The sequence below is a fragment of the Orcinus orca genome, chromosome X (genome assembly GCF_937001465.1).
Source record: "Orcinus orca chromosome X, mOrcOrc1.1, whole genome shotgun sequence".
NCBI lineage: Eukaryota > Metazoa > Chordata > Mammalia > Artiodactyla > Delphinidae > Orcinus > Orcinus orca.
Window position 1 is genome coordinate 100438169 of NC_064580.1, and position 23111 is coordinate 100461279.

The following is a 23111-nucleotide window of genomic DNA, read 5'->3' on the forward strand; positions in this document are numbered from 1 at the left end:
GCCAGTCAACAGATATTTATTCTGCCTACTATGTGCTTGGCCATAGCCAGCCAAGAGCTATTAAACTTTTCAAATATTAGAAGTGTTAGGGCAGAGCATGAACTGTTACAATAAATGTAATTATATATAATCTACATGTGGTAGCTACATTGAACATTGAGGCATGATTAATCAAATAATTCAACCATCTTCATGATTTTGTGACCATTCACAGCAGCATGAACCCAGAGGGAAGATGCATCAACTGATCTTTAAGATTGCTTAACTGATTGGACCTGCTATGCTGTGGTCTGGTTCAGCAGTCACACACAAGATATGGACTGTGTCCCTACAGGGAAACAGTTCTGAATAATTAGCCAGGGGAGGTGGATTCTATGCAAATTTCTATTCCCACTCTACCTCCACCACCACTTTCCCATGATAGCGGGGAATTTTTGCCTAATTTCCATGGGCAATTGCCATAAATGTCTCAGTTCTCCTTTCACTTAGCCTCTGTAGATAGAGCGGGACTAATTGGAAGCTGGAATCCTTTCTGATTTGGTCAGTTCTTCTGCTGTTCTGGTCGTTAAATTGGAATGCAAGTGAGCAAGTACAATTTGAGATTTTATTTGGAGATTTTCCTTGTAAAGATTTAGGCATTAAAGTGGTCATTTAATTCATGAGACAATTGTCAAAAATTAAAAAGGGAACTGAAGTGGTAGGCCATGAGGTATCTTAGCAAAACTAATCCTATTTGCATATTGGCCTCAAATTATGGGTTTCATTCTTCTTGGGGGCAGACTTATTACACTCATTTTGATTTCTCCTCACTTTCGTTTATTTGGCTTTTTTATGATGGGCCAAAAAAAATAAATTCAGAATTTATTTTGACTCATTGAAGACAGTTTACTACATTTGATTTAGTTTTTATTTCCAAGACAACTCTTGGAGGATATGGGGCTCCTTATTCCTTAGTTCTTAGACTGAATTAATATGGGTATTCCCTTTTTTGGACCTCCTAATTGATCTTCTCATCTGTAAGTAACTTGTAAGAGTCCTTCCAGCTCTAATTGTCTCTGATCCATTGCCTATTGTATTGAATAAGTAATATAGACTGGACCATGATGCATGCTGAGACCTCAGGAAAAGGAACAAGAGGAAAGGGGTAGGAAAGAATCTTGGAGAGGGCCTAACTGAAATTACATGGACTAACTTGGTTGTAGGACTATACCCTCAAGATTGAGTTTAGTACATCAAATCAGGATTCAAAGGTTGAGGCACACTTTATTAAAGACATGATCAGGTCATGGAGTTGGGGTAAGAGAAAGCAGCAGGACTAAACATTTGATGGCAAGACTGGTATCAGATCATCTATTAGGATTAGAGAAGGAGACCAGCTAAAAGAGGACGCCATGCAGAGCAGGACCCGGCTCCCAGGGGCAATACAGTAGGAAGGATTTCTTTGAGAATCAGTGCCCTAGCCAGTCAGCAGGGAACTCAGGGGAAGGTCTAGCCTCAAGCTGAGAATTATAGCTCTAATCAGAGAACCAGGGCCAAAAGCCAAACCACAGAGGTTAGCCCAACACTACTGTGTCAGGGAAGAGGAGGCAATTCAGTGAGCACACATCAGACATAGAGACCTTGGGTAGAAATGTCTATTCTATTATTCCTACTGGCAGCATGGGATGCCTAATATCCTGCTCTCTTAGGCAGGATTTGGCTCACTAGATGTAGGAGGTAGAATACTCCTAGCCTCTGTCAGAGCAGAGCTAAGAAAGGCAGGGTTTAACAGAAGGCTACTTCATATACTTTGTTTCATTCAACTCCTCTATTTGCCAGTGCTTAAATAGTAGCAAAAACATCATACCCATTGACTGCTAACTTCCACCAGAATTGACTGCAACTTCTTAAGGAATTAAACATGATCTGGCCCTAAATATTGGGCTATGAGATTTCTGTATATCAGTGGAGTTTATACACTAAACCAGGGTTGGCAAACTTTTTCTAAAAAGGTCCAGATAGCACACGTCTGAGGCTTTGCAGGCCATATGGTATCTGTCTTGAGTTCTCAGCTCTGTCATTGTAGCATAAAAGCAGCCATAGACGACATGTAAACAAATGGGTGTGGCTCCATTCCCATAAATCTTCATTTATGGACCTTAGAATTTGAATTTCATAAATTTTCATGTGTCATAAAAATATACTTTTGATTTTTTTCAACTTAAAAATGTAAAACTTATTCTTAGCTTGTGGACCACAGCAAAACAGGCAGCAGGCCATAGTTTGCAACTCCTGTACTAAAAGAACTTGCTTATTTAGTGAGCAATGCCCTACCTAATTCTGCCTAGCAGGCTTCAACATCACAATCAGGGCTGCAAAATCCCACTGATAGGATTAACCTTGCTCCAAAGCGCTGGTGAAAATCAGGCCACAGACAAAGAGAATATAAGAAACTCTACATACTGTCCAGTTATAAAGTCGATCTGTTGGAGGGTCCTGCTCTATTTCTACACTTTGTTCTCATCATAGGTCTCTGACGTGGTTCTTGTTGGTAAAGCCACTTGAGTTGCCCTCCAGTTCTTACAGACATACTTTCTTGTATGTCTGAGTTTCTGCTTGGCACTCAGTTCCTACAGAACTGGTGGCTGGCCATGACCATCAACCCAAAGTGCTCTTGGAGATGGGAGGGCTGTATATTAACCCTAGTGCTTATGACCGGGGTCCTGTGATCTTCCTGAGGTCAACCCTCTACCTACCTGAATCAGCCTCCTCCGGTTGGCCCATTTCTAGGCCTTGCTGACCTGGCCAATCTCACCAAGCCTGACTGAGGCAGTTAGTATCATATTAACAGAGAGGCATGTAGGAAAAGAAGATGAAAAATAGTAATCATCCAAAGACTCTTTTTAAATAGCCTTCATTATAACCCCAAACCAAGATGGTGCAATCTCTTTGTCTTGTTCTATCCTTTAGAAAGCACAAGTGTTGAGAAGTAAATTTCTTTCTGCCATAATGAGTGTTCAACATGGACATAAAAATTATCCACAGTAAAACTCTTAGTAACTATCTCAAGGCACAATAAAAAATATTTAGTTTTGGTCTTTACAATTCTAACTTTCAAGTCTCTTGAGTTCATTTTTCATGGTTTTGGCTCATTCTTGATTAATTAAAACTGTTCCACAATTTAATGGAATATGTGATGTGATTCAGTCACATAGCTTTAATATTTCTTATAATTCTTTTTCACATGTACCGAATTCTATACTATGATAGATGGCTATCCTCACTTGCCAGTGTATAAACCACTTCAAGATGAAACTAAACATTATAATGTAGATGATGCTACGTTTCAACTTTTCATCAATATATCATACATCCTTTGCAAAGGCAATTGGGAAAAAACTGTATCGATATCTCTCCATTATGAGTTCATGTATTTTGGGGGATGACATCTGGGAATGTATATTTCTTTTTTTTAATTTTATTTTTTTAATTGAAGTATAGCTGATTTACAGTGTTGTGGTAATCTCTGCTGTGCAGCAAAGTGACTCAGTTATACACATACAGACATTCTTTTTTAATATTTTTTCCATTATTGTTTATCACAGGATATTGAATATAGTTCCCTGTGCTGTACAGAAGGACCTTGTTGTTTATCCATTCTCTATATAACAGTTTACATCTCCTAATGGGAATGTGTATTTCCGACCTAAGTTTGGTACCTGACCTTTCATCAAGAGGAAATTTGTGCCAGGAATTTCAAATGTGGTTAATTATGAGAAATCTTCGTTGTCTGCAATTCAGTGACACTTGAGGGTGGAGATAGCATGACATAAGGACTTAGTGTCCATTATTAAAGACCTAACTTGGATGCAGTTCTAAAAATCAAGTATCTAGACATAGCCCATACTTCTGATTTTCAAACAGAAGTGTGGATTTACAGTCACCTGTTATTCTCCACAATAAGGACATGCCATCAAATTGGCTCTTTTGGATTACTTTTGTTATGTTTATTCCGATATCTTATTTGGCACAGACTAACAAATTGATACTTTGGGAACCACTCCAGGCCTTTTGTTGTACAAAAATTACCTCAGGAAAAAAAAATCACCTCAGGAAAAAAAATTACCTCAGAACAAAATGTATAAATTCCTTAGTGAATATATTTGTTGCATGGGAAAATGAGTCTCATTAATTTATATTCCCATGAACCACACAATTCTTAATCACAGAGCAAAGGAATGATACTCTGAGACACAAAAGAAACATGGGAAAATACGGAGGACACCAAGGATAGTGCCAGTCTAACCAGCTTCATCTTCCAACTCTGATACTGCTTTCATTGCTTTCAAACAATATCCATGTTCAGACTTAGGACTACAACGTTTTTACTTAACCTCATTTATATTAGATTTATTTTACATCTGTACCTTATTTCACCCTGAATGAACATTTCAGCAATATGGAAGGGGTATGTAGGGTCCCAGCAGTGTTTATCAAGATGGGAGAAACTAGACTCTATTTAAATGGCAATGGGAATGAGCCAAAAGATCACAGGAAATTGAAGATAAAGGAGAAAAATAGATAATAGTGTAAGATTCCTAATAAAGTGGGAATAAGGACACTTCATCCATAATATCACTAGGCAAGAAGTAGGATATGGGTGCAGGAATCATGCAAAGTCTTTGTCATTTGGAGGGCTCCCTTCCTTGGATTCTGTGGAAATGTAGACTTTTCCTTATTTTGATCTTGTCATGCCCAATTAATTGGCCATTTAGGCTTAGGAGGGAGCAGCACATGTTGGTTGTCTGCTGTGCCTGGCAGGGGCAGACTTAGGAATAGAACTGGCGTGGATTCTTAGACTCATGTTCTTTCCACACACCATATTGTTATTGTTGAAAACAATGTTGCTTTTAAAAATTACTCTATTTATTTTTGATTGCAGATTAACAATCTTCTCTGTACTTCAGTACATTCTGACCGATTTGGAAAAAGTTCTACATATGAAATTAATCTGAGGCACTGGATCTTCCCTACTTAGGTATCTAGAGGAGCCCTCCTCCTCCCACTGCCCCCTTATGTCCCTTTTGGCACCACTAAATCATAGGAAAATATGGAAGAAACCAAGAATAATGTGAATATAACCAGCTTCATCTCCCAACTTGGCACTGCTTTCCATGGGACCAGTGCCTTAAAATCATTTCCATTGTTCCTTGTTTTGTTTTGTTTTTTTGCCACGCCGTGTGGCATGTGGGATCTTAGTTCCCTGACCAGGGATTGAACCCATGCTCCATGCACTGGAAGCGCAGAGTCTTAACCACTGGACCGCCAGGGAAGTCCCCATGGTTCCTTGTTCACTGCTTGGAACTGACTAAAGAAAGGGCAGTCTTTTCCTTTATTATAAACATTTTATATTTATAAATTTCCCATGAGCAAATTCAATAATAAGCTCATAGGGAGTATTTATAGATTCCTCATGAACTCAGTACTCTGTAGTACCCATTGTTATCCTTATTTATCATTATTTCCGGGATGCGAGTCACCTGTTCAGGTGCTCAACTCTTTCGTCACTCAAATTATGATTTTTTTGTCTTTGACCCTCATAACTCCACTCTGTTTAACAGGACCCCGTAAACTCTTTATGGCCATTAACTTGCTATTTTTTTCTCTCATAATATTGGCTGAAAAGTTCTTGTGTGACATTTTCTGAGTCTATGTTCTACATGGACTGGCAAATTGGAAGCTAGCCTCCAATTACTGTTTTCTACTTGCTTAAACTTGAAGCACTAAAGCTCAGAAGTCACAGAATCCTTTACTGATCGCATCCAACCTTTCTTTCTCTGGTGACAACCTGCCTTCTCACTATAATTCCTGAGGGTCATGCCAAAGGTCCCCACCAGCAGACGTAATACTGTGAAGGGAGCCATGCAGTGAACAGGGAACTGGCACCAGAAATTTCTTGATGAATCCTATAATTTCTTATTGAAAAACTCCCCAAACTCCACATGGTCCTTTCATTTTCTGATGTCTTTATTCCCACGAACCAATTTCTTTTATTATCATATTTCCCCAAAAACAATAGTCAAGAACTCTGGCTCTTCTTCCACCTTTCCATCTCCCACAATGACACTTCTCACTTGAGCCACCATATTTATAGCTTTATGCTTTCTTTCACCAATGTCGGCTCCTGCCTCTTAAGCATGCTCTTTATATATTGTGAATGCATCTGCCTTTCTTCTTTTGCTCTTGCCAATATGCTATCACACATCAGCTGCACCTGGAGTAATTTGCCATGGCTGGACATGACCAAAGGAGGCCCTAGTGAGGACAAAAATGGAAAACTCTTAGATCCTGTAGTATAGGCACAGAAAATCAGAGATTGCCCCAGTGCTGGTACAGCAAAGACTTTAAGGCCCCAGTGCCGAAATTGGGCCTGGATGCTATGACTTCCTGAATAGAGGAATTACTGCCTTCTATAGCAGTATGAGTTATCTCTAGGTGCTGAATATGGGGGGAAGGAAGGTGTAAAATACAGCAGGCTCAAAGTTCACTCCTCTCCTAACCTGGTGGGTGTTTCCCTCTGTGTGGGATGCCTAGTCTACAGAACTTAGGGTATGCCTCTGAGACATGCAAGGGAGACCATGGTCAGAAAAGTCAACCCTGGTATCTTTAACTCATTTGTATCCTTTGAGCTGCCGATCTACTTGGAGTAAAAGCCAAAGTAAACAAGATCTCAAATGTGACCCAGACTCCCTGATTTTTGCCTCTTGTAACTGGAAATCAATTGTTCTTTTACATATTTCCACTGATCTGTAGACCTTATCAGCAGGCCTCTAGAATAATGCATAGAGGAAGGAGCTCTATGAGAGTCTGCCTCACTCCTCACTTCACATTCATTTCTCTTCCCCATTCCCTTTGTTGTAGTTTCTTTGACCATTTATCCTGGGCATGTGAATGTACTGACATTGAGTAAAATCAGTTGTTCTTTGAAAAAACAATTTTTTCTCAGCACCTACAATATGCCAGATACCGTTTTGAGCACTGGAGATGTAGAACTGAACAATAATGGTAAAAACCCTACCCTCCTGGAGCTGCCATTAGACAGTATATTAGATGGTGAAAAGTGATATGGAGAAAATAACACAAGCAAGAAAGTGGAGTAAGGAGTGCTAAGGGGCTACTTTAAATTGGGTGATTAGGGAGAGGGCAGACAGCAGAAGCAAGAAGAACTACAATCCTGCAGCCTGTGGAACAAAAACCACATTCACAGAAAAAAAAGACAAGATGAAAACGCACAGGGCTATGTACAAGATGAAGGAATAAGATAAAACCCCAGAAAAACAACTAAATAAAGTGGAGATAGGCAACCTTCCAGAAAAAGAATTCAGAATAATGATAGTGAAGATGATCCAGGACCTCGGAAAAAGAATAGAGGCAAAGATTGAGAAGATGCAAGAAATGTTTCACAAAGATCTAGAAGAATTAAAGAACAAACAAATAGAGGTGAACAATGCAATAACTGAAACGAAAAATGCACTAGAAGGAATCAATAGCAGAAAAACTGAGGCAGAAGAACGGATGAGTGACCTGGAAGACAGAATGGTGGAATTCACTGCCATGGAACAGAATAAAGAAAAAAGAATGAAAAGAAATGAAGAGAGCCTAAGAGACCTCTGGCACAACATTAAACGCAACAACATTCCCATTATAGGGGTCCCAGAAGGAGAAGAGAGAGAGAAAGGACCCGAGAAAATATTTGAAGAGATTACAGTTGAAAACTTCCCTAACATGGGAAAGGAAATAGCCACCCATGTCCAGGAAGCAGAGAGTCCCATACAGGATAAACCCAAGGAGAAACACACCGAGACACATAGTAATCAAATTGGCAAAAATTAAAGACAAAGAAAAATTATTGAAGGCAGCAAGGGAAAAACGACAAATAACATACAAGGGAACTCCCATAAGGTTAACAGCTGAATTCTCAGCAGAAACTCTGCAAGCCAGAAGGGAATGGCATGATATACTTAAAGTGATGAAAGGAAAGAAACTACAACCAAGATTACGCTACCTAGCAAGGATCTCATTGAGATTTGATGGAGAAATCAAAAGCTTTACAGACAAGCAAAAGCTAAGAGAATTCAGCACCACCAAACCAGCTCTACAACAAATGCTAAAGGAACTTCTCTAGGTAGGAAACACAAGAGAAGAAAAGGACCTACAAAAACAAACCCAAAACAATTAAGAAAATCGTCATAGGAACACACATATCGATAATTACGTTAAACGTGAATGGATTAAATGCTCCAACCAAAAGACACAGGTTTGCTGAATGGATACAAAAACAAGACCCATATATACGCTGTCTACAAGAGACCCACTTCAGACCTAGGGACACATACAAACTGAAAGTGAAGTGATGGAAAAAGATATTCCATGCAAATTGAAATCAAAAGAAAGCTGGAGTAGCTATACTCATATTAGATAAAATAGACTTTAAAATAAAGAATGTTACAAGAGACAAGGAAAGACACTACATAATGATCAGGGGATCAATCCAAGAAGAAGATATAACAATTATAAATATATACGCACCCAACATAGGAGCACCTCAATACATAAGGCAACTGCTAACAGCTCTAAAAGAGGAAATTGACAGTAACACAATAATAGTGGGGGACTTTAACACCTCACTTACACCAATGGACAGATCACCCAAAATGAAAATAAATAAGGAAACAGAAGCTTTAAATGACACGATAGACCGGATAGATTTAATTGATATTTATAGGACATTCCATCCAAAAACAGCAGATTACACTTTCTTCTCAAGTGTGTACGGAACATTGTCCAGGATAGATCACATCTTGGGTCACAAATCAAGCCTCAGTAAATTTAAGAAAATTGAAATCATATCAAGAATCTTTTCTGACCACAACACTATGAGATTAGAAATCAATGACAGGGAAAAACCATAAAAAACACAAACACAGGGAGGCTAAACAATACGTTACTAAATAACCAAGAGATCTTTGAAGAAATCAAAGAGGAAATTGAAACATACCTAGAGACAAATGACAATGAAAACACGATGATCCAAAACCCATGGGATGCAGCAAAAGCAGTTCTAAGAGGGAAGTTTATAGCTATACAACCCTACCTCAAGAAACAGGAAAAATCTCAAATAAACAACTTAACCTTACACCTAAAGGAACTAGAGAAAGAAGAACAAACAAAACCCAAAGTTAGCACAGGAGAGAAATCATGAAAGTCAGAGCAGAAGTAAATGAAATAGAAGCAAAGAAAACAATAGCAAAGATCAATAAAACTAAAAGCTGGTTCTTTGAGAAGATAAATAAAATTGATGAACCATTAGCCAGACTCATCACGAAAAAAAGGGAGAAGACTCAAATCAATAGAATTAGAAATGAAAAAGAAGTAACAACTGACACTGCAGAAAAACAAAAGATCATGAGAGATTACTACAAGCAACTCTATGCCAATAAAATGGACAACCTGGAAGAAATGGACAAATTCTTAGAAATGCACAACCTTCCGAGACTGAATCAGGAAGAAATAGAAAATATGAACAGACCAATCACAAGCACTGAAATTGAAACTGTGATTAAAAATCTTCCAACAAACAAAAGCCCAGGACCAGATGGCTTCACAGGCAAATTCTATCAAACATTTAGAGAAGAGCTAACACCTATCCTTCTCAAACTCTTCCAAAATATAGCAGAGGGAGAAACACTCCCAAACTCATTCTACGAGGCCACCATCACCCTGATACCAAAACCAGACAAGGATGTCACAAAGAAAGAAAACTACAGGCCAATACCACTAATGAATATAGATGCAAAAATCCTCAACGAAATACTAGCAAACAGAATCCAACAGCACATTAAATGGATCATACACGATGATCAAGTGGGGTTTATTCCAGGAATGCAAGGATTCTTCAATATATGCAAATCAGTCAACGTGATACACCATATTAACAAATTGAAGGAGAAAAACCATATGATCATCTCAATAGATGCAGAGAAAGCTTTTGACAAAATTCAACACCCATTTATGATAAAAACCCTGCAGAAAGTAGGCATAGAGGGAACTTTCCTCAACATAATAAAGGCCATATATGACAAACCCACAGCCAACATCATCCTCAATGGTGAGAAACTGAAACCATTTCCACTAAGATCAGGAAAAAGACAAGGTTGCCCACTCTCACCACTCTTATTCAACATAGTTTTGGAAGTTTTAGCCACAGCAATCAGAGAAGAAAAGGAAATAAAAGGAATCCAAATCGGAAAAGAAGAAGTAAAGCTGTCACTGTTTGCAGATGACATGATACTATACATAGAGAATCCTAAAGATGCTACCAGAAAACTACTAGAGTTAATCAATGAATTTGGTAAAGTAGCAGGATACAAAATTAATGCACAGAAATCTCTGGCGTTCCTATACACTAATGATGAAAAATCTGAAAGTGAAATCAAGAAAACACTCCCATTTACCAGTGCAACAAAAAGAATAAAATATCTAGGAATAAACCTACCTAAGGAGACAAAAGACCTGTATGCAGAAAATTATAAGACACTGATGAAAGAAATTAAAGATGATACAAACAGATGGAGAGATATACCATGTTCTTGGATTGGAAGAATCAACATTGTGAAAATGACTCTACTACCCAAAGCAATCTACAGATCCAAAGCCATCCCTATCAAACTACCACTGGCATTTTTCACTGAGCTAGAACAAAAACTTTCACAATTTGTATGGAAACACAAAAGACCCCGATTAGCCAAAGTAATCTTGAGAACGAAAAACGGAGCTGGAGGAATCAGGCTCCCTGACTTCAGATTATACTACAAAGCTACAGTAATCAAGACAGTATGGTACTGGCACAAAAACAGAAAGATAGATCAATGGAACAGGATAGAAAGCCCAGAGATAAACCCACGCACATATGGTCACCTTATCTTTGATAAAGGAGGCAGGAATGTACAGTGGAGAAAGGACAGCCTCTTCAATAAGTGGTGCTGGGAAAACTGGACAGGCACATGTAAAAGTATGAGATTAGATCACTCCCTAACACCATACACAAAAATAAGCTCAAAATGGATTAAAGACCTAAATGTAAGGCCAGAAACCATCAAACTCTTAGAGGAAAACATAGGCAGAACAATCTATGTCATAAATCACAGCAAGATCATTTCTGACCTACCTCCTAGAGAAATGGAAATAAAATAAAAAATAAACAAATGAGACCTAATCAAACTTAAAAGCTTTTGCACAGTAAAGGAAACCATAAACAAGATGAAAAGACAACCCTCAAAATGGGAGAAAATAGTTGCAAACGAATCAGTGGACAAAGGATTAATCTCCAAAATATATAAACAGCTCATGCAGCTCAATATTAAGAAAACAACCCAATCCAAAAATGGGCAGAAGACCTAAATAGACATTTCTCCAAAGAAGACATACAGATGGCCACGAAGCACATGAAAAGCTGCTCAACATCACTAATCATTAGAGAAATGCAAATCAAAACTACAATGAGATATCACCTCACACCAGTTAGAATGGGCATTATCAGAAAATCTACAAACAACAAATGCTGGAGAGGGTGTGGAGAAAAGGGAACCCTCTTGCACTGTTGGTGGGAATGTAAATTGATACAGCCACTATGGAGAACAGTATGGAGTTTCCTTAAAAAACTAAAAATAGAATTACCATATGACCCAGCAATCCCTCTCCTGGGCATATACCCAGAGAAAACCATAATTCAAAAAGACACATGCACCCCAATGTTCATTGCAGCACTGTTTACAATAGCCAGGTCATGGAAACAACCTAAATGCCCGTTGACAGACGAATGGATGAAGAAGATGTGGTACATATATACAATGGAATATTACCCAGCCATAAAAAGGAACGGTATTGGGTCATTTGTTGAGACGTGGATGGATCTAGAGACTGTCATACAGCATGAAGTAAGTCAGAAAGAGAAAAACAAGTATCGTGTATTAACGCATATATGTGGAACCTAGAAAAATGGTATCGATGAATCGGTTTGCAGGGCAGAAATTGAGACACACAGGTATGGACACCAAGGGGGAAAACTGGCGGGGGTGGTGGTGGTTGTGGTGGGATGAATCGTGTGATTGGGATTGACATATATACACTAACATGTATTAAATGGATAACTAATAAGAACCTGCTGTATAAAAAAATAAATAAAATAAAATTCAAAAAAAATTGGGTGATTAGGGAAAACATCACTGAAAAGGTGACATTTAAGGAAAAATCTGAAGGAATTGAGGTTGTAAGTCACACAGTATCCCAGGGAAGATAGTTTCAGGTGAAGAGACCAGCAAGTGAACCCTCCCTGAGTTGAGAGCAGGCTGAGGATGTTTAAATGACAGCAGTCAGTGTGCCTGTAAAGGAATGGGAAGAGGGCACCATGTAAGGCCAACATGCAGTTTGCACAGTACCTTTTATATGTCCCACCATGGCTTGAAGAGAAAGTTGTGATTTGCTGGGGATCAAATAGCTTTTCTTTATTTACCTGTGGTAAATATCCTTCCTACCTCCTTCCATGAGCATTTTTTGCCATATCTCAAGCTCAAGTCTACTAGTCATCTTCTGGATGAGGCACACAGCTCGTCTTAAGTATAAGTGTCCTGCTAACTTTATGAAATCTACATTCATGAATGCCAGTGAATGGCATCCAGTTTCTAACATGTCATCTTCATTTAAAAAACATGCTGTTGTACACAATAATAAGAGCTATCATATGCTGAGTACCTGCCATGTGCTAGATGCTTTACAGATGCTATATAATTTGATAACTCAACAACCCTGTGAAGCAAAGGAGGATACTGAGTTCATTTTACAGTTGAGGATCCTGAGGCTTAGGGAGGACGAACACCTTGCTTAACATTATATAGCTACTAAATGGTAGAGTCAGGCTTTACACCTAAGCGCCTCCTCCTTTCACCATATATCAATGTTCAAAGCAGCACTATTCACAATAGGCAAACAGTGGAAATAATCCAAATTTCTATCAACAGATTAATGAATAAATAAAATGTGGTATATCCATACAGCGGAATATTTTTCAGGCTTACAAAGGAATGATGTGCTAATACATGCTACAACATGAATTACCCTCCAAAACAATATGCTAAGTAAAAGCAGCCAGACACAGAAGGCCACATATCATATGATTCCATTTGTATGAAATGTCCAGGATAGGCAAATCCATAGAGGCAGAAAGCAGATTAGTAGTTGCCTGGAGCCTAGAAAAGCAGATTAACTGTACATGAGCATGAATTATTTTATTGGGATAATGAAAATATTCTAAAACTGGAAATATAGTGATAGTTATATAACTTGATGACTTTACTAAAAAGTCATCACATGGTATGTAAATTATACCTCAATGAAGCTGTTTTGTTTTTTGGGGTTTTTTTTAAGAGGCAGCTCTGACTTTCTAGAGCTTTACTAGATTGGGAGAACTCAGTATATGATTCAAGTGAAGGGTACACTCTCCAGGAACAAAAGTGGAGCATTCTGAGAGGTGGGAGGGAGAGGGAAAGAAGGTAGAGTATAAGAGGCCAGACACCAGTGTTCCTCCTCCCCGCTCCATCTCACCAGCGTAAGAGTGGAACCTGAGGGGGTGAGTGAAGGTTTGACAAACATTTTTCTAACCAAGTTTGGGGGAAAATTGAAAATAGGTGGAATTATGCCCAATTTGGTCTTTGGAACTCAGAGACACCACCTTTTTGTGCCCCCTCACTAACAAGACGTGATGATAACAGAAAAGAAATGGATACATGACATATCTAGGCAGAGGGAGAGTCATGTCTACCTCAGCTCCTACCTGGCATACACTGATCCAGAAGCTTCTACATGTTCCCAGTGGAGGACATGGAAAATAGCTGAATGTTGAAAGCCAGCATGTCTGCCATGGGGCCACTGCCATGAGGAGCAAAGTGACCACATGGCAGAGATTGCAGTTAGACAGCCTCATCTACGGGCTGGATGGAGAATGTGGCTGAGATTCAGAAGATCTGAAAGGCAGGTAGGGGGAGAAGTGGGACCAAGACAGCAAGGTGATGAAAAACCCTGGGCCTACATGGGCTGTGACCATAGATGCTATATTCCACAAGCCCCAGACTTCATCATTAAATGCCAACAGTGTGCCCAATGTTGTGGGGGGAGAGAGCATTGCTGAGGGCATTACCGTAGAGGCCAGTGAGGAGCCACACAAGGATACCTATGTCTATGGGTTGCTCCCTCTCAGTCGCCATCTTAGAGAGGAAGGACATAGAGGTGGCTGGTGTGTTGGGGGTTGGTGGGCGGGGGAGGGTTGAAACTCTGAAACACTGAGAATTATCTAAAGGGACTGCATTAACCCACAAGATACCTTTTTTTAATTCCTTAATTCTTATTTTTTGTCTTTTTTTTTTGGAAGTAGAGTTAATTTACAAGGTTGTGTCAGCTTCGGATACAGCAAAGTGATTCAGTTGTATATACATATTCCTTTTCAGGTTCTTTTCCATTATAGATTATTACAAGACCTTGAATTTACTTCCCTGTGCTGAACAGCAGGTCCTTGTTGTTTATCTATTTTATATATAGTAGTGTGTATATGTTAATCCAAAATTCCTAATTTATCCCCACCCGCCCCCCTGCCACCAGTATCCCCTTTGGTAACCATAAGTTTGTTTTGTATGTCTGTGAATCTATTTGTTTTGTAAATAAGTTCATTTATATTAGTTTTTTAGATTCCCCATATAAGTGATATCATATGATATTTGGCTTTGTCTGACTTACTTCACTCATCTGTACCATTTTTCTAGATTCCACATATATGCATTAATATACGATATTTGTTTTTCTCTTTCTGACTTACTTCACGCTGTATGACAGTCTCTAGATCCATCCATGTCTCTACAAATGACCCAATTTCATTCCTTTTTATGGCCGAGTAATATTCCATTATATATATGTACCACATCTTCTTTATCCATTCCTCTGTTGATGGACATTTAGGTTGCTTCCATGACCTGGCTATTGTATACAGTGCTGCAATGAATATTGGAGTGCATGTGTCTTTTTGAATTATGATTTTCTCTGGATATATGCTCAGGAGTGGGATTGCTGGAGCATATGGTAGCTCTGTTTTCAGTTTTTTAAGGAACCTCCATACTGTTCCACATAGTGGCTGCACCAATTAACATTCCCACCAACAGTGTAGGAGGGTTACTTTTTCTCCACACACTTTCCAGCATTTATTATTTGCACAAGGTACTATTTTTAATGGAAAGAGACTGAGTTTCCTTCATGGTTTTGTATAATAATAAAACAAGTTGACTTAATCCCCAAATGAGCACAGTTGACCAAGGCCTGTACCTGGCTGCTTATTCACAGTGCCAGGAAGGGCTGTAGCAGAGTCTGGGGAATGAGATTAGGCTCTGCAGAGTTCTATGTGAGCCATCAACATTTTTGGCATTTGGGACTTGATTAGGATTTCCATACTGAAGCTAAAAGCAGGAAGATCTGAGAGTGGATTGTACAGCTCTTAAACTTTGATTCTATTAATTACTAAAATAGATTTAAAAAACAAGTAGAAATGCTAAATGTCTGAACCTACTTAATACATGGAGATCTGGTTCCTTCTAATCCAGGGGTTCCTAATCCTGGGTCCATGGATGGGCTATAAGTAGCACATGAATGCATTGAAGGTTGGGTGCAAAACTGAGAGGATATACATGTATGTGTGTGTTTCTGGATAGAGGTTTTGTAACTTTCATGAGTTTTCCAAATGGGGAGAGAAAAAGGTTAACCACTCAGAGAGGGCAGCTGAAGCTTGGGGAATGGGTGAGACTCTCCAGAGAAAGTGGGGACAGAGGAAAGTCCCAAGTGGAACACTAGAAAATCAACTAACTGTAAAGTATCAGACATTTTAACGTAATGATTCTCATATCTTTGCCATATGAATTGCAGATAGTCTGAATTTCATGATGTGGTGGTCATTATTATAGACCACTGACCTGGGGCTTATGGATGTACTTGAAGAGGTACATAAACTCTTGGAAATGGAGTGTGAAATTTTCTGTGTATATGAACATGAGCAGATTTCTTGGGAGAAGAGCTATAGCTTCCACAGAATTTTAGAGAGGGTCCTTGACCCCCAAAGTATTATAAACCATTCGCTTAAACTTCTGGCAAGGACAGTAATTCAGATTCCTTTCTATGCCTACTCCTATTCTCTCATCTTTATATAACTTCTCTCTCTCTGACAAAGCAGTGCAGAATATGCAGTCCAATCTGAATATGAGAGAGAAGAGAGCTCAAAGGGATGATTCCAAGGGGACTAATAACCCTTCCGAAGTGAGGTCCAGTAGGTCTGCTCAGCACTTGAGTCCTGAACCACTATGCAGGAAGACCACTTGGGAAAAAGGGCCAGGGACAGGAAGGCTTCGGCTGACCACATAATTAGTATCAAATTTATATACAAGATGAGGTATTTCCTCTTTGATTGTATAAGACATTATAAATGAGGAAGGGCATTGCCAGAAGGAACACTTCATGGGCTATTTATCATTATAAAGCAGGCAAGAGGGATTGACTGACCTGATGGATTATTCAGAATTCTAAGCAATGATCTCATCACATGATAATTCAGTGAACAAGATTTAGACAGCACCTGTCTTCATTAGCAATATAAATGTTTCTTTAAAACACCATTTTGGAATTAAATACAAAATAAAACTAAGTTTCTTGACTTGCTGAACTACTAGGGATTGATTTTTACCTTGTGGATGACACTTAGCCTTCATCATTGCTAAGAACCATTCATGAGGTCTGAGTTACTGTGTGATAAGCTTCCCCTTGCCAGTGCTTCTATCTTTCTTAAAAGAAGCTGTCCTTTGCATCAGTGGGAGGTCTCCAGGAACACACCAACTCTCTGATAGGACTGCTGCAGAATAATCTGGTTTTCAAATGGTGCATACTTAGTACTAAATACTTTTCATTTATTTGATGCTCACAATACCTTTATGATATAGATATTATCTCCATTTTATCAGATGATGAAACAGTCTTAGAGATGATAAGCAAGTGGCCCATGTAAATTCTCATGTACTGTTGGTGGGAAAGTAAATTGGGATAGCCATTATGGAAAACAGTATAGAAGTTCCTCAAAAATTAAAAGAACAATCATATGATCCAGCTATCCTATTTCTGAGTATATATCCAAAGGAAATAAAATCACTATATCAAAGAGATAATCTGCACTCTCATGTTCATTGCAGCATTATTCACAGTAGCCAAGACATGGAAACAACCTAAATGTCCATCGATGAATGAATGGATAACAAAAGTGTGGTATTATATATATAGTGGAATGTTATTCAGCCTTTAAAAAGAAGGAAATCCTGCCATTTGCAACAACATGATGAACCTGGAGGACAGTATGCTAAGTGAAATAAGCCAGACAGAGAAAGACAAATATTGCATGATCTCACTTTTATGTAGAATCCAAGGGAGGAAAAAGCCTAACTCATACTAACAGAGTAGAATGGTGGTTATCAGAGGTTGGGGAAAGGGAAGTCGTGGGAGTTATTGTTTAATAGGTGTAGAGTTTCAGTTTTGCAAGATGAAAAGTGTTCTAGAGATGGATGGTGGTGATGGTTGCACGACCATATAAATGTACTTAGTACTATGAAACTGTACACTTAAAAATGGTGACGATAGTAAATTTTCTGTTATATATATTTTGTCACAATAAAAAATTGGAAAAAACCTGAAAAAAAGTGGCCCATAGTCATACATCTGTTTAAGAGGTAAAATCAATAATCGAAGTCAGATATGCCTGATAACAAAATCCATGTTCTTTCCGCAAAACCATACAACTATTATAATCAAACAATGTGACTGAATTTATTTATAAACATAACAGTCCTTTAAAGGAGTCATCTTGGCCAACTCTGTTGCACTTATTATTTGAAAAATTTGTGGGACTTGTCTTCAGGAATGTCTTCACAGACTACGGATCATTGTTTTGATTCTTCTCAATAGTGGTAAATTTTAGTTCTTTGAGAGGGATTGACTTTTGGAAACTGGCAAAAGTCATTTTATTGATTTAAATGTGATTAAGCTGGGTAATACAATTTGAGCAGAAATTTTATGTTTATAACATAGCAAATTTATTTCCTTGCCTGGCTCAGTACCTAAAGACTTCATAAATTAATGAGTATGTAAATAAAGCTCCCAAAATAATCATTTTGACTTTGAAGGTCAACACACATTAGAAAATATAGGTCAGGAGTATCTGTTTTGTTGAGTTACTTAGCCACACTATGTATTCCCTAGCAAGAGTTCACAAAGATCAGTTGGATTAACTCAAAAGTAACAGGGGTGGTCCTCTCAATAGTAAGCTTCAATTTTATGTTTCATAATTCAGCCTCAGCCTGGCATCCTCCCTAGAGATAAACCTTTCTTAAAACAGACTAATCATCAACCAGAAAGATTCATGATAGCAATGTGCAGACTGAATACATAAAAATAAATACAATTTAGGAGGAGTTCTTCATTTTATCTGAAGGAAGATAAGAACCTCTGAATGTTTGCCCATTTTTATAACCTAATCTCTTTTGGTAAGAATAAAACTTTTGGATGCATCTGTTGGGCAATAAATTTCTTTTTTCATTTTCAACCAAATGCTTGATCCTAGACATATTACTTCTTGCTAATTTTAGAACCATCTGATTGTTAGAGGAGTGAGTAATCTGTAATTAGGCTATAAAAATTTGAGTACAGATTATTTTTATGCAACATTATGCACAGAATGTGATAGAGAATACCCTAACTACTACAAAACAAACATTTGTAATGCTCGAGTATACGTATATGGAAAGAATCCAACTGAATCATACATTTGATTACAGCTGAGTGTTTGGTTCTACTCCCAGGATGCATTTCTTTCTCAATGTACAGTGTCTATGTATTATCGACCTCTAACCACTTAACTCCAAGCGAACATTTCCCAGGCATCCTCCTTCCCAAATTCCAGACTCCTATCCAGCTGTCTTTTGGGCATTTCCACCTGGATGTCCAGAGTTAAGACTGTTGTGTATGGCTATGCAGACTGTATACTATACAATTTCTGGAGTGAAGGGGGCCATTTACACAGACTACCATATGTCTCTTGGTGTTGTACAACACACCTACCTTGTCCGCAGGCAAAACACATCCAAAATTAAACTTACCAAGTCCTTCCACCAAAATGACCTTATCTTGCTGAGTTCCATTTCCATTGAACTAATAGCATTGCCTTTTCCCTGTCACTTAGCTTTGAAGTTTGGAAGTCTTTTTGACAACTCTTCTTGTGCTCTACATTCAATCAGTGGCTGAGCCAAATTGATTTTTACCTTCAAGACGCCGATCATATCCATCTTCTGTTTTTCTTTCACACTGAAAAACCTGACCATTCTCTCATTGTTTAGAATTATAGAGTTGCACGCTTGAAAACAATAATGATGTCGCAGATCCAGGCCAAATCGCTCTTACATATGAGGTAACTGAAGTCAAGAAAAAGTAAATGACTTCCTGAAGGTTGTGTACGTAACTAGTGACATAAATGGGATTAGAATAGGAATCTCCTAGTTCTCATGCCCCCAATCCTTTCATTATAAAATTATTATTATTTTTTTCACCTGGCCCTATCATCTATTTTCTGTCTCTCCCCACTTCAGTCAATCCTACGCTCTTTGGCCAGATTTGTCTACATAAAAGTATTACTTTTCTTTATAAATATTTTATTGTTCCATATCATTTTATAAAGCACAAATTCCTTACTCATGACACAATATAGATGCAACTTACCTTTCTACTCTAGTTTAAAAACAGAAAATATATCGATGTAATTCTCCATATTAATAGACTAAAGGAGAAAAATTGTTTATGTGAAGCATTTCAGAAAAATATTTGCTAAGTTTTAATACTAATGTATAAGAAAAGAAACCCAACTGAACTGTCCTTTTTTCCAGAGAAATGAAAACTTACGTGCACACAAAAACCTGTGCATTAATATTCATAGCAGCTTTCTTCGTAATAGCTAAACACTGGAAACAATCTAGATGTCCTTCAACAGGTGAATGGTTACGCTGTGGTGCATCCATGCCACAAGATGACACTCAGCAGTAAAAAGGAATGAACTATCGATACCCACAACAGCCTGAATGAATCTCCAGGTGAACACATTTAAATAATAATATCGAGATCACAAAATTAGAAATGGAGGCCAGATTAGTGATTTCTAGGGGTTAGGGATAGAGGTTAAGGGAGTGGTAGATATGGGTATAAAGAGATCCCACGAGAGGGCTCTGGGAACAGTTCTGTATCTTGACTGTGGTGGTAGTCATGCAAATCCACATGTGGGATATGGTTGCATAGGACTACACACACACACACACACACACACAAATAAATGAGTGCATGGAAAAGTGGTGAAATCTGAATAAGCTCTGTGGATTGTACCATTGTCAGTTTCTGGGTTTGACGTTACAGTACAGTTATTCAGGATGCTAAGCACTGGACTTCCTGTACATTTTCTTTGCAACTCTCTGTCAAAGTATAATTATTCCAAAATAAAAAGCTTAAAAATATTAAAACAGAGAAATTTTAAGCAAAAAAGAAAATTCTGACTTGTTGACATCCTTTGGTTTTAACCATAAAAAGTTGGATCCTGCCCAGTGTGAGGAAAATTTACCTGAGAAGGTGATTTAATGCCATCTTGCCAATTAACATGCAGATGCTTAAAACTTCTTCACTGATAGATCAGAGATGGGAAGGGGAGCTCACCACAGACTGGAAGAAAATATTGCAAATCATATTTCTGATAATGGACTTGTATTAACAGTATTATTTTATCAACAATAAGGAAACAAATGACCCAGTTTGTAAAATGTACAAAATTTGAACAGATGCTTCACCAAAGAAGATGTATGGATAACAAATATGCACATGAAAAGGTACTCAACATTATTAATAATTAGTTGAATGCAAATTGAGACCACAATGAGGTACCTCTATATTCTAATGGCCAACCTCAAAAAAATCTCTGATAATGCCGAGTGCTGGTGAGGATGCCTCACAAAAACCTATATGGAAAATTTTCATAGCAGCTTTATTCATAATTGCCCAAATTTAGAAACAATCCTTCAACTGGTAAATGGAGAAACACACTGTAGTACATTCATATAATGGAATGCCACTCAGCAACAGAAAGGAACAACATGAATGAATCTTAAACACATGCTTAGTGAAAGAAGCCAAACGTCAAAGATCTACATACGGTATAGTTCCATTTATATGACATTCTGAATAAGACAAAACTATTGGTATGGAAAATAAGTTAACGAGGATCTTGGATACAGAGGGGGATTGACTACAAAGGGGGATCATGTCCCATATCTTCTTTTTTGATGTTGATTATGCAACTCCATGCATTTGTCAAAACTGATTGAACTGCACATCAAGAAGAATGAATTTTCCTAGACAGAAGTTTTAAAAATAATTTCTAAAAGGGAAAATGGGCGAGTCACAAATGAAGAAATCCAAATGGCCAATAAATCTATGAAAAGATCTTCAATCTTAATAATGTCAGGAAATGCAAATAAAAAAACCCTATGAAATAAAATTTCCCACTTGCAAGGTTGGCAAAAACTAAGAAGTCTGTTGATGATTTTCAGAAAAGGGAACTCATAAACTGCTGATGGATGTGTAAATTGATACATTTTGGAGAGCAACTTTGTAATATTTTTTAAAGTTGAAGATACCTGCTTTTTGGTTTGTATCCTAGAGAAAATCCAGTACATGTACACAATGAGACATGCACATGGACGCTAAGTGCAGCATTATTTGTAATATCAAACAGTGGAAGTAATTTATATGTCAGTCAAGAGGAGCATGTATAAATAAATCTGACATATTGATATAATGGGTTGGTCTACAGTAGTTAAAATGCAGGAATAAAAACCATGTGTATCAAAAAAATCAATATCAAGAACAATGTTGAGTGAACAAAACAAGCTGCAAAATAATACATGTGGTGTGCTATTTATATAAAGTTTGAACACAAGCAAAACAACACTACATATTTATTGATAAATGTGCTCTTACCAGTAGTTGTTAAAAAACTTGCAAAGGAATGGTAACCACTAAATTTAGGATGGTCGTTACCTCTGAGGAGGGTTGAAGAATGAGATCTGGGAGGGCAATAAAGAGGTCTTCAACTGTATATATATAATGTTTGATTCCTTCAAAATAAAAATATGAAGCAAATTTGGCAAAATGCTGAGAATTGATTTGTTTTCTTATTCTCTGTATGTTTTACAAAAAATGAATAAATAGTGCAGAATATCTTTATATCATTTTCTATCTCAAATCATCTCTCAGCAGTGGTTTATGTGTCAGTCTTTGGGAAACAATGCTATAGTGGCTTAGAATATAGACCACAGAACTGGGGTTCAAATCTTGCCTCTACCATGTACTAGCTGTGTAGCCATAAGAATGTCACTTCACCTCTTTATGTTGCAGTTTCCTCTTCCGTTGACTGGGTAATATCCACCCCATAATATAGTTGTGGAAGTTAAATAATGACTTAGGGATAGTCATGAGGGATAAAGACTTCAAAAAAGTATATTTTCTGTCTATAGGAAGTACTGAAAAATGGAAGTTGTTATTGAATCATTGATTACCTCTGGGGAGAGGTAAAGGAAGACATTCTAGAAGAAGTGACACTTGATTTGACTGGTAAAGGACCTTGAAGAATTAACCAGTTGTGCAAGGGAATCAAGGGGTATTTTATACAAAAGATATAGGATGGCATGTGGCAGAAGCATGAATGTACATACCAAACTTGGGGAGCATGCATGAACAAAGCTAAACATTTAATTTTTGTAGTCCTAGTGTCTGATAATATTTCATGTCCAACCTTGGGTGTATCCTTTCAAAGTGCGGCATAAGTCAGAACATACTTTGGAGATGATGATGAATGGTTTGGGGATGAATGGAAAGAATGATGATCTGTGGGAAGCAAAAATTTATCTGGACTT